Genomic DNA, 13607 nt, shown 5'->3' with positions numbered 1-13607 from the left:
AATTGATCCATGGCTCTTTCAATGTTCTGGCTTCTCCTTTGGCATCATGAAACAGTTTTTGAAGGCTCTTGAGAAAGATGGCTACTATTTCAAATATATTTGCATGATATTTCCAGGCACGACCATGGAGAATTTTAAAGCTGGAATTTTTGATGGACCCCAGATTCGAAATTTAATGAATGGCACAAATTTCTGTAATTTTATGAATCCTCGACTATACCTCTCTTGAATCAGCACTGCGTAGGTCCAGTTGCAAGAAGAGGCTCAAGGCTGACTGGAAACAATGTTGAGATAAGCGGAGAGCACATACAGTACCTGGAATTCCCATTCTAGTACTGACCAGGCTAAACGTTGCTTAACTTCGGTGATCTGATATGGAACCGGCGTGTCAACGTGATTATGCCGTATATAGCAAGATTAAGAGACGACAAGAAAGACATACTATAACATATTTAAATGGTGAATTGTCGAGAGGAAAAGCAAGTTCTCAACTTAATTCAGTGTGTGATGTGTAAAGGAGAACTTCAATGGAATATTCGAATGTGTGTGTATCTCATACAGAGATCAAGTGTTAGCCTCTAGAGAGGGACACATTGATTTCTGAAAACTTCAACTGAAATAAAACGAAAGAAAGTTCACACTAATCTAGTGAACGATAGTTAATTACTCAATTCAGGGGTGTTTAGTTTCTGTTATGTTGTCATGATACAATCGTCCAGGTATCACCTCCTCTATTTTATTCCAGGGTGGGGTTAGTGTAGTATCACTGATCATTATACAATCTTCACAGACATTCTCATTATTTAAGAGTAATATAATGTATTTTATGTTGTCAAGATGTCATTCTCTCATGGGGTTTTTACTATCGGAATTCACCGCTGATCAAAGCCTGAATACCAGGATAAGGGTTAATTCGTGTATGTTACTCAGTAGGACAACACCGTAATGATCAGTAGCGGTGGATATTGGATAGAATTTGATTATTATGGAAGATGCTTAATAAGAATTGTTTACATTGCAGTTGAAAACGACCATGTTGTATTTAACTTGAAAGCAGTATCGCAGTATAGAGTTTCACAGGCGGGCAGTTCTAGGACAGAAACTGCGTTCATAGAATTTGCGTTTAAAAGGCACAGATACAGAGTAAGGGAAATTATTAACAGTGGTTGTAGCTAGATGAGTGCTTGTCGTGAATGTTTTGCAGAAGTCATGAAACCACATCCTTTACTTCTATCTTTGGTGAAGTAGCGTAGTATACATTCGTTCGTCATGATTCTATTCTCCCACTCATTATCTTTTCCGTTAGTAGGGGTGAAATATGTTTGTTTGGTATATATATATATATATATATATATATATATATATATATATATATATATATATATATATATACTAACAAAATATGCAAGAAGAATAAGCATATTATTTCTATTGTATATAATAGATTCAATTGGAAAATGTCGTCGAACGTTTATATTTGTGTTTTTCGTGGATGCTGAACTTGGCACTATTGCAAGCAAAGTATTTCTAAACGTTGAGACATTTGATTTTTTTAATATAATTCATGCATTAGATATGTCTCTGCTTTCAATTAACATAATTCCTTTCGCACTGTGGACTTTAATACGCGTGATCGCACTACATATGTGGCGCGCACGTGTGTTTTCTGCTACTTTGAAGCAGCTGTTCATTTGTTTGTTTTATTGTTTCGACTCTCCACATTATCGAATCTTACATTCATTTATTTTCAAAACGCACACACGCATAGAATTCGAATGCATAATGGAGAGAACTTGAATGCTTATTAGACACTCTCCTCGAGTGTTTAAAGTCTATATGTATGGGGGCTTGTCAGGACAACCATATATGAGGATAATATTTGCTACAGGTAAACCCTGACTAAATATTCAAAATCACATAGCATTAGTTGCCTAAATAAAATTTTCTTAGTATGGTTTACACACTCTAGCTTTTACGAGGAGTGGTGCCCGTTATCAAAGTGATGTAACCTCAAATAATAGATCGAAGCTGTATAACTTACCAGACTAGAGTCTCTCTTGGAATCTAGTAAGACCTGGAGACCAAAATGAAAGATATACTATAACTTATTTATTTAATTAGGAGAGTAAAATAATGTTCTCAATTTATTTACTAACTCCGTGTTGGAGAGATAAAAAAAATACTTTAATAGAATATTCGAATCTCTATGTATCTCATATAGAGATCAAGTGTTGGCTCCAGGAAGGGGACCCATTGATTTCTGAAGTAAAATGAAACAAAGAGTACCAGGCAATAAACAAAGGCTTCTTCTTTATTATATTTTTTATTTTTTTTCGTATTATCCTTTTGTTCGAAGATAAAGAACAAATGAAATATGAGTTCCATATAAGTATCACAAACGTTTTTCGCGTCGAGTCCTCCTCGGCTGAGAGGAAAATAAAGGGTGTACTAAGAAAACTAGAGAATAAAGAAATTTAGTGGCCGCACATAGTCAGTATTATCAGAAAGTGGAGAAGGGCAGAGTATTTGGGGGTTCGGACTTTTGGCAGCCCACCCGTTCATTTGCTTTTTAGTCGAAGATGAGTCGACGCGAAATCGAAAACGTTTGTGATACTCATAGAACATACTTTTCTTTATTTTCACCTAAAAAATAAAAATGGTAAAATCAAAGAGAAACTGTGTTAGTTTTCACAAAGGTTGTTTAAATAAAAATGTTTCGTAAATACACACACAATATATGCATATATATATATATATATATATATATATATATATATATATATATATATATATATACTATATCTATGTGTATATAAATATGCATAAGATATGTTGCTGTCATTTGTATTCTTATTAACAATAAAAGTTTTAACATGCTGCTTATTTGTATATAATTTTCGCTTCCTTAGCGGTGAAGGGTTATCGCTCCTTTTTTTGTTTTGCATCCCCCCCCTGCTTTGACGGGACGTACTTTTTATTTGTTTATTTTATTTTTATTTATCAAATATTAAAATATTTATTTATTTAAATACTAGCATGGGTACACGGCGTTGCCCGGGGTGTTTGGAGGTGTGTGTTGAGCAAAAAAAAAAAAGGTGGTAGTAGGCAGGAAGGCTCGAACTCGTACCGCGAAGGAGGAAAAGAGCGGGTAAAAACATGACGTCTTTGCTGTTACGACGACCACCAAACCGGAAGTGACGTAGGTTTAAATTAAGGCTAAACAATCGAAAAGAGGGGATGACTTTTGAAAATATCGGCGAAAAGAGCGCAGTTGAGGGTGAAGAAATTAATGTTTGTAGCCAATTTTTCAGTATTTGTCGTCTGAAGGGTCGAGCTTCAAACGATACTGATCTTGTGAAAATCCGTCGCTCCTGTTGAAGGTTTTAGGCAGACATGCAAACATGAACATCATACATTTATATACTAGTAGCTCAAATTTTCGATCTAAGCCGATTAAAAAGCTTGCCATATCTCTGAATACCCTTTGTGTAAAATTTTCAATGTTTAGAACAGAAATTGTCTGAGTAATTTGGTAAAGATCGCAGAGGTCAATTTTTTTTTAACTTTGACCTCTATTATGACCCCTATTATGACCCCTTAACATTTATTGTTTTGGGCTCAAATCAAGTTATTAAGTAAGATCCATGTCCAAGAGACCTATATCTAAAATCTCTATTGTTTAGACCCAAAATTGGTGGAGGAGTTTGGTAGAGTTCTCAAAGTTCAAGTTGTTGAACTTTGACCCCTTAACAGCAAAATTTCTGGCCGAAAATGGATTACACAGATTTTTTCAAAGCTCAATACCCTTTATGTAAAATTACGAGTCTGTAGACTGAAAATTTACAAAGTTTTTGTGTAGGGAAATGTACACAGTCAGACAGACACACACACACAGACAATTTTACCTTTATAGATATATCGATAGATTTATTTTAAATATTTTCTTGCATAAAAGTTATATATGGACACGTGTTTTGAGGTATCACCCGGCATCAGCAAGAGATCGAACTCATAACTGCACACTCGGCAGTCTAGCATTTTCCGCGGAGCCTTGTAAGACTATGCACGTTTTCCTTACTTTTAAATACAAAATCTGTTGTTGCTGTTTTTTATTAGTGACATAAGCAGTTTTGACACGCTACTACATTGTAAGTCAGAGTAGTGTTTTCTTTGTTAGAAGCGTTGATTGAATTTGAATTTTAAATTGAAATACGTATGAAATACGTTTGAAAGCCGAATTACAACGCAATATTATTATTTACTTGTTTAAAGTTAATATATTTCGGACTTATACTCCTTCGTCAACTCCGAAATATATTAATTTTAAATAAGTAAATACTTACTTATTACATAATATCGTGTTGCAATTCGGCTTTCAAACGTATTTCATACGTATTTCAATTTAAAATTCAAACTACTAATTTGTTATATTTAATTCTCGCTTCCTAAGCGGTAAAAGGTTAACTCTCATTTTTGTTTTGTGTTGCACCCCTTTTCGATGGGACGTAAATTTTATTTATTAAATATTCACATATTTACTTTATTTAAATATTTATTTGAAATATTATACGTGCATAAAAGCTATCGATAATTTTATAACTAATAATAAATATTGTTGTTTCAAATGTAATGTACAAGTAATATTATAATCATAATCGTAACTGTGATAGATGCCACAGTGAGTTAAGGGTATATATATATATATATATATATATATATATATATATATATATATAATATACATTATTTGGTAATGTTTATATCATCCGTCTATGAAAATTATCCCCATAAAATAAACATTTTTGTATATACTATTCTCTTTTCATATATCTATGCAAGAAACCTCGTAAAATCTCTATAATTTTACCTTGACATATTAGTATCTCCATAGACTCTCTATTGCATATGGTACAATCTCCTCTTTCATTAGGAGTATATTCTTAAGTATATACTAGAATAGTCTATTCCATGATGAATTCTGCATTTTTTTCTTAAGTTCCTTTATATAAGATACTAGTGACATAGCATTTTTACCTAATTTTATATCATTTTTAATTGTTGCTATCTAGTTATTATACCTGAATTTGAACGCCCAGACTGTAGAACCAATATATGAAAATGAATTATCACCACCTGTAGCATTATACTTATATATTTGTAGTCAGACTTTCACCTTTATATGGACATTCCTCTTTTCGCCTTCAGTCGCATTTACTTTCTAGTCTTTATTTATTTCTGTACATTTTATTTATTCAAACGGCTATTTGGTATCTTCAATAAGTATTATTGTTCTTTAGATGCAAACCTCTAGCAAAACAACAATCCTGGCACACATGCCCTAGAAGCCAACAAGACACCAGGTGCATAATTTTATTCAAATGATCTTTTCGTACATTTGATAATGCAGGTGCATGCTTTTGTTTAAAACGATCTCTTGCCACACACAGCCAAGATATCCAATGCACACACACATGCACACAGATTATACAGACACATATATATATATATATATATATATATATATATATATATATATATATGTGTGTGTGTATATATATATATATATATATATATACTAGCAAAAGCACCCGTCGTTGACTGTGTTCAAAAGCGGCCTACAGAAAATGGACTCTGATTTATTAAAGTATGATAGGTTATGAAGAGGAAGGGTTATAAAGAGATAGCTTCGAATTTGGGTGTATCAAAACCAAAGCAAAATATGATAAAAGTAAAAATAAAATAGATAAACCCCATAATTTATTATACCATACTTGTTCACACTGAAACACTTATCACAATATTCTGTGGATCTATATTAAAAAACCTTGTTAAACTTTGTGACATATTTGCGTTCTATGAAGGTCAGGCGCGAACGAACACCCCATAATTTTATTATACCATATTTCTTCAAACTGAAACATAATTATCAAAGTATACTTACGCAGATAGATATGAAAAGTCTTTATTAAAGTTTGTGCCTATTTCCATTCTATGGAAACCATTCGCGAACGCAGACCCCACAATTTTATTGTACCATCCGTATTTAAGTTAAAACATACTTATCAAAGTATTCTTATGTACATCTATATCAAAAACACTTGTAAACGTTTTTTTTTTTAATTTTTTAATTTTTTATTTCCATACTTTGTGGACCAGGCGCGAACGCAGACCCACAATTTTTATGAACCACCGTTCTGCCAGATCAAACATATCCATTCCTGTGTCTCGATACATCTTCTATCATTATATGTAATCAGGTTTTTAAAATAGTCAACCATATAGGAGTCTATTCGTGACCACACACACACACACACACAGACATACACACACACAGTCATTCAGCTTTATATTATATCTATATATGTGTGTGTGTGTGTGTGTGCGTGTGTGTGTGTGTGTTGATTTTCTTGATCTGCTAAGCATGTTTTCTCGTTACATCTGGTAAGTTCTGTACTAGGTTGCCGAGTGGTATTTTGTTATCCATTTTCGCTCTAGCGTTTTCGAGCAATGATCGTCGTTAGGAGCAATTTTCGAGGAAAATGGTTGTAAATAAATATCACTCGGTAACCTAATACACGACTTACTAACTCAATATATATATATATATATATATATATATATATATATATATATATATATATATATATCAGAATGCAGTGGAACATTACGCGAAACACCCGCACATACTTTTCCTTGATATTTGATGATAATTCTTAACTTTTTACACACAAGTAAACGCATGTATACATAAATGATTTTCATATAGAACAATACACCCGACGTTTTTCGGGATTGAATAGGCATCAATTAATGTTCTACGTTCATAATATCTTTGTCGTCATTAAAATCGGTGAAATCACCCATTTTACTAGGAAATCGATTAGTTATTTACTCTAGTCTGAGACTTGCCTCGCTGTACTGAAAGAGAACTTCAAATTCTTCTCCGCGGTGACAGTTCGCAATATATTGCAGTCTATATTGCACTGTAGAGAACCTACTAATTTTATAAAATCATTTCATCTAATAACATGAATTAAAATTTAAAATGCTAAGGTTAAGGATCATGGTCCAGTTGTGATCTAAACAAAAACATTCCTTTTAAACGGGTTCCTATCATATAAAAAAACTTAATGTTCATTTTATATACGGTACCCTTCTGCTTGCTTATGTGGGGTCATAAGAGTTTTCATTTGTATTTGTGCCGTTAGACTGTATAAGGGTGTTTACTTTAGTTTAAATCCGACTGTTTCTTCTTTAATCGGATTTTTCAATTATCCATTTTCGATACTTATCGGAGGCATTTCGGTACAACATTTCTGGATGAATTTTCTCAGGTGTATAAAGTACATTTGTATTAAATTTAAAAAGTATCCAACTGTTTCATAGTCTATAGAGAACTAAGTCAAACACACACACACACAGATGCTCACAGAGAAAAAGAGCCTTTTCTAAATAAGTATACGGGGCGTCTCCAATAGAGTTAAAAACTAAATTTGTTGTAGACTCTTGAAAACTTAGTATGTTATTGCTGTACATCTTTTGAAATGACTGGCCATATTTTATGATTTCAAGTTCAAATTGGAATACCCCCCCCAAAAAAAACTAATTGTCACGATTGGTGAATTTCCAAAATGCAACCTGGACATGAGGACACTTTAGAATAAGTATATGCTATAAACTTCTGTTTTCAACTTGGAAAAAATGGCACAGATTCGTATGGAATGCTTCAGCGTGCTTTTGGACCATCTTCCGTGAATCGAGTATCAGTTTTTTAGTGGCATAAAAGATTCAGGGAAGGCAGGGAGTCTGTGAGATAAGATGGAAAGTGTGAGAGGAATAAGAAGTCAAAATACCAGAGTTCATTTGCCAAGTAAAGTCTTTCATGGATAATGATCGTCGTGTGTCTATAGAGACGAAAACTGCGCAGCTCGATGTCGGCGTAGAAACTGTACACATTCGCGGAGAACTGAAGATACGGAAGATTTGCGCGAAGTTTGTAATTTAGCAATTTATACATATCATTTAGCAATTTTTACATATCATTTAGCAATTTTTACATATCATTTAGCAATTTATACATATCATTTAGCAATTTATACATATCATTTAGCAATTTTTACATACCATTTAGCAATTTTTACATATCATTTAGCAATTTTTACATATCATTTAGCAATTTTTACATATCATTTAGCAATTTTTACATATCATTTAGTAATTTTTACATACCATTTAACAATTCTTACATGTCATTTAGTAATTTTTACATACCATTTAGCAATTTTTACATATCATTTAGCAATTTTTACATATCATTTAGCAATTTTTACATACCATTTAGCAATTTTTACATACCATTTAGCAATTTTTACATATCATTTAGCAATTTTTACATATCATTTAGCAATTTTTACATACCATTTAGCAATTTTTACATATCATTTAGCAATTTTTACATATCATTTAGCAATGTTTACATATCATTTAGCAATTTTTACATACTATTTAGCAATTTTTACATATCATTTTGAATTTTTTACGTATCATTTAGCAATTTTTACATACCATTTTGCAATTTTTACATACCATTTAGCAATTTTTACATATGTAGCAAATTAATTATTTTACGTATGCTTAAGTAAAGTTATTTTTATTCATTATATCTTTTAGTCAAATTATTATTTTGTCAGTGTATTATTTTACATACGCTTAAGACAATTTATATTTCATACATATTTTATGCAATTTATTATCCTTGCATATTTTGGGCAGTTTATTATTTTGCGTATTTATTTAGACAATTTATTATATTACATATTCGTTTAGTAAAGTTATCATTATTGCATATGTTTTGGGTAGGCTATTACTCTACAAAACATACTCACTATAATCCGGAGTTTATTTAGTATTTTACATTCTATAAAGATCCATAGTATTATTTATTTGTTAGAAGAGTGATTATTTTACATATTTGTCACTAAATTTACTATTTTTATATAATGTCTCAGTTAATTTATTATTTTACATATCCTTCTGTCAAGTATCTAGTTAGCATATGATTTAGTCAGTTTATTATTCTACATATTATTTATTCACTTTATTTATTAAATATCACTGACTTTACTATTGTTTTTACATATACTTTAGTAAAGTTATTATTTTTCATACTTTTTAATCAAGTTTCAAATAATCAAAAGAATTATCGGTTTGTATTTAATTTTCTTATTTAACTAGAGAAAATCGACGTTCTGTTATTCACATGCGTACAGTGCACAGATCTGGAATTCATCCTCGAGTAGAGTTTAATTTCTCTTCTGTTCGGTTCTCGGGACACCATATTGATAGATTTTTGTTCATCTTTACGAGGTTTATGAAGATTTACTTAAACCCTTTCCTTGCCTTCAAATGTTTATTTTCACGTAGGAGATTAATAACATGCATACAGTCCTTGGTCATGCTGTTTCTATATTGGCTTTCTCATACTATTTACGTCGCCACAAAATATTAGAGGAGGTGATTCACCAAGACATACAAAGGTTATCTGAAATAGGATGATTGATCAAGGTGAGGTGGTAACTGACATAAAAGACCGGACAATATATAGAGACTAGTTTACAGTTTGGGACAATTGACGTTAAGGTGCAAGAAAGCTTTAGGGGGACAAGATGAGTTGATGTCAACCGACGACAAAGAGGTATCAACAGACAACTAAGATGTAGACGTTAGCGCTTAGATCAATCGACCAAAGATCGACCCCTAGTCGCTTGTATATCTTCGTCAGGGAACATAACGACATTAAGGTTTTGCACTCTTGCAGGAATGTGTCGATGACTTCCTATGTATAGCGCCTGGTATTCTCAAATGATCACCATGAATGGTTGCGTGTACACCTCCGCTTTTATCGGCATCGCCTCGGCTCAGTATCCAATGTGTTTTCTTTCGTTTCTCTTGCGTTGTCTTTTTAATAATTGTAAGCCAGTGCCAACTTTCGACAGTCGCCAGTGTGTTAGCGATGACGACATGGTCAGACGAGAAACGAAGAGAAAAGGAAATGAAGGAGAAGGAAACCACGGTACATAAAATAGCGTTGGGGTTGGCGATTATTGTCAAAAGGGAGTACATAGTTCCACACTTTCCCCAGGGGCTTTCGGAGGTAAATACCTTCCGGATATGCATATTTACTTAGCTCCCTCATAGTATGACACAAGGTCGTTTGTTTATGTTAAAAAGATGTCAAGTTTCTTAAAGAGATGGATTAAAACAGAAATTCCCTTTTACTGACCGCAGATGAGGCTGATACAATATAGCATTAGACAAGAAAGAACACTTTGATTCTAGTAAGCGTCGGTATTTGAATTGTACATAATCTTGATTTTTACAGACAAACTTTTCTATGCATATAACTAAATTGCTATACACGATATGCGTAATAATTAAATGTTATTGTGATTCATGTTATTTTTAACAACTGAAATTATAAATGAAAGATTAATGAATACATTTACTTCTATATTAAAAAAGAAAAAAGAAAAATATCTGTATGGTGTAAGTACCCGCGACGAAAAGAAAATATCATATCACAAAAATCACGTAAATTAATAATATAGTTTTCTTTTTAAATAAGAAATTCAACTTTCATGAGCAGCAGAAGAGCGGCTATCTTGTCTATTTTTGTAAACAATAAAAAAAAAACAAAGGAGATAATTTACTAAGTCTAACTTGCGAGATTTGTACTGTAATGCCTACGAGTTCCCAATAACCGCTTAAAAATGATTTTCTTTATAAAAATAAAAGTACATGATCAATTTACGTGATTTCGGAATATCATATTTCGTATCGTTACATATAGGTACTTCATACAGACGTTTATGTAATTTGTTTTTAATATCGAGGAATGTTTCGACAAGCATCAAATGGACTATTGACTTCCCAATAAAGTTCATGATGACTCTATTTTTGCCCCACGTTATTAGTCATTTCAGATCAGACTGCCGGCTGAAATTTCATAAACAGATGACTATAAGGCGAACTGACACAACCTGCAGTGTAGGCGGACAGATATTTACAATCATAATAGCTGTCATGTTTTCAGTTTTGATACGCCATAATTACTTGCATCAACATTGACGTCTACATTGACGCGTGGACAAATAGAACGCAGACACATGTCCACATATTTCTAAATTAATAAATGCGAAAATTTCTTTTTTTTCATTTATCTGAATTATATATATACATAAACACTACAGCTTTATTAAATTCAATGATACAACAAAATGTGATCTAATATGCTGTATATATTAACATAAGACACAGTTAAGGCTCATCTTTATTTGCACATTTGTTTTTAAAACTGTGTTTAATAATTTCATATTCTGTACGATTCATTTATAGCTTCTTTAATTTCATTAAGTAAAAATGTGTGTTTGGGGGGGGGGACACTCCACAACCTATATACTCAAGGAACTTTTGATCTACAGACTTGAAATTTAGTATATAGGATATTCAGATATATGTAAAACTTTTGTTTTTCATCCGGTTGGTTGGTTGGTTGGTTGTTTTTGTTTTATGGCATATCAACCATTTTCGGGTTATTTAATGCCGAATCCAAAGATTTTGAAGACAGATTTTTTTAATAGAATATATTGTTTTCACGTCGGTTTCTATTTAACCCATAGTTGGGACCCTAACAGGTACTACCACTCCGGGTCAGAGTGGACCTGGGAGCAATGGTAATTAAAGGGTGGCTCCACACTCCCCAAAGCCCACAAGCTGGGGGCCTCACCACTGGATATAGTTTAAGGTCATATCCAGGACCCCCATTGAGGGACTTTTACCCTCTGCAGGGGGACAGTCAGCGTATTCTAATGCCCCACCGACAGGGCCGTTTTTCATCCCGAACAAAAGCTGATGAGGGATAAACATTAGCAAATTGGTGCGTGGAGGCCGTCGAATTGTTATCTATTTGTCAACTATTTCACGACAGCGCAGGCGCAGTGGACAAACATGACAGATTATTTATGTTAAGAATAAGATTTATTTAAAATGTTTTGTAAATAACGTGTCTAGCTGATGCAATGGTTATCGTACTTGACTAACTGTTTTTAAGTTTTGGTTTCGATCTCAGCTTGAGTATTTTTTACTTAAAAGAAGTGAATTGTTTAGAAAAAAACATAATACTTGCATACATATGCCTGATTTTCTGTATCAATTAAAATATAATAAATAATATTTGTACGTATTTTACGATCGGGCAACGCGGGGACATCTTCTAGTTTATCTATAAACATGGGAATGTGTGTGTGAGAGGACATTTTTCAACCTATCTACTCAACGAATTTTTATCTGCAGACTTCAAATTTGGTATATAGAGTATTCAGAAGTGTGGAAAGAGTTTTAAGTTGTTTTCATCAGGAAAAAGTGTTGCTAAATGGTAAAAATTGAAAAATTGGTATGTGAGGGGGGACGTCGGTTTTTTATCAGTTATCAACAGTTTCACGAATGTGCATGCACGGTTGTGAAACATGGCAGATTACTTATGTTAAGAATAAGTCGGTTTGAAAACATTTTTTAAAGATCGTGGCGAGCTGTTCTAATGATTATCGTACTTGACTCGGTGTCGTTAGGTTTTGGTTTCGATCTCAGCTCGAGTATATTTTATTATTTTTTCTTACAAGAATTGAACTGTTTAGAAAATAAACATAATACTCGTATGCACATGTTTAAGGTTAATTCGTTTTTTTTTTTTTGTTTTTTTTACTTTATTTTTTTTTAAAGGAATTTACTGTTATGCTTAATACCTACGGTATTTCTGTTTATAATAAACAAGAAATTTCCATTAATTAAAATATAATACTTATGCGTATTTTACAACCGGGCAACGCCGAGTGGCCTGCTAGTATATATATATATATATATATATATATATATATATATACCAAAGTAAAGTTTGAAGAGTTGAATGGTGTTGAGTTTCTGCCTTTAATTTTGACTACTCCATCCAAGATTACAGGCTTTTCCACTCAATGCAATACTTTCTGATGAGGTCGAGGAATCGTGTCAAGAATTCTTTGATTCGAAGCCAGCTAGTTTGTACTCTGACCAGACCCGAAAGCTTGCAAATCGATGACAGAAATCTTGGAAAATGATTGACTTTATTTAAAAATTTTTTTGTTTGTTTGTTTGTTAATACTTGGGAAATAAAATTTCAATTTTTTGCAACTGTTTACGAACTTGAGGAAGAGCCTAATATACATATATATCCATAGGTTATAGTTTTCTTTATATTAATATTACTATATGCAAATGACCGATTCGTATGCGAGATGACGTCACGGCAAGGAAGAAAGAAAAATGTTATAAAAAGAAGAACGTACGCACACCGAGATCACTTTCAGAAGGATCACGTTAGAAACACGTGGGTGACATTACAGTGGAGACAATAAGTCACGCGTGGTCAGAGATAGAGGGAAAATAGATCTTTTGGTAAAACCGGAAATAGCGAGTTGAATTTCTTTCCTCTGCCTTATGTTCCTTGCGACGGAGTGCTACAACGTGCTGGGTGTCTACATGTTTACTCGTATGTAAATGAGTACAACGTTCCATTA

This window comes from Euprymna scolopes, chromosome 17, assembly GCF_053919585.1.
Source record: "Euprymna scolopes isolate OS-2025 chromosome 17, ASM5391958v1, whole genome shotgun sequence".
Taxonomy (NCBI): Eukaryota; Metazoa; Mollusca; class Cephalopoda; order Sepiida; family Sepiolidae; genus Euprymna; species Euprymna scolopes.
Note: the sequence above shows the minus strand (reverse complement) of the source record.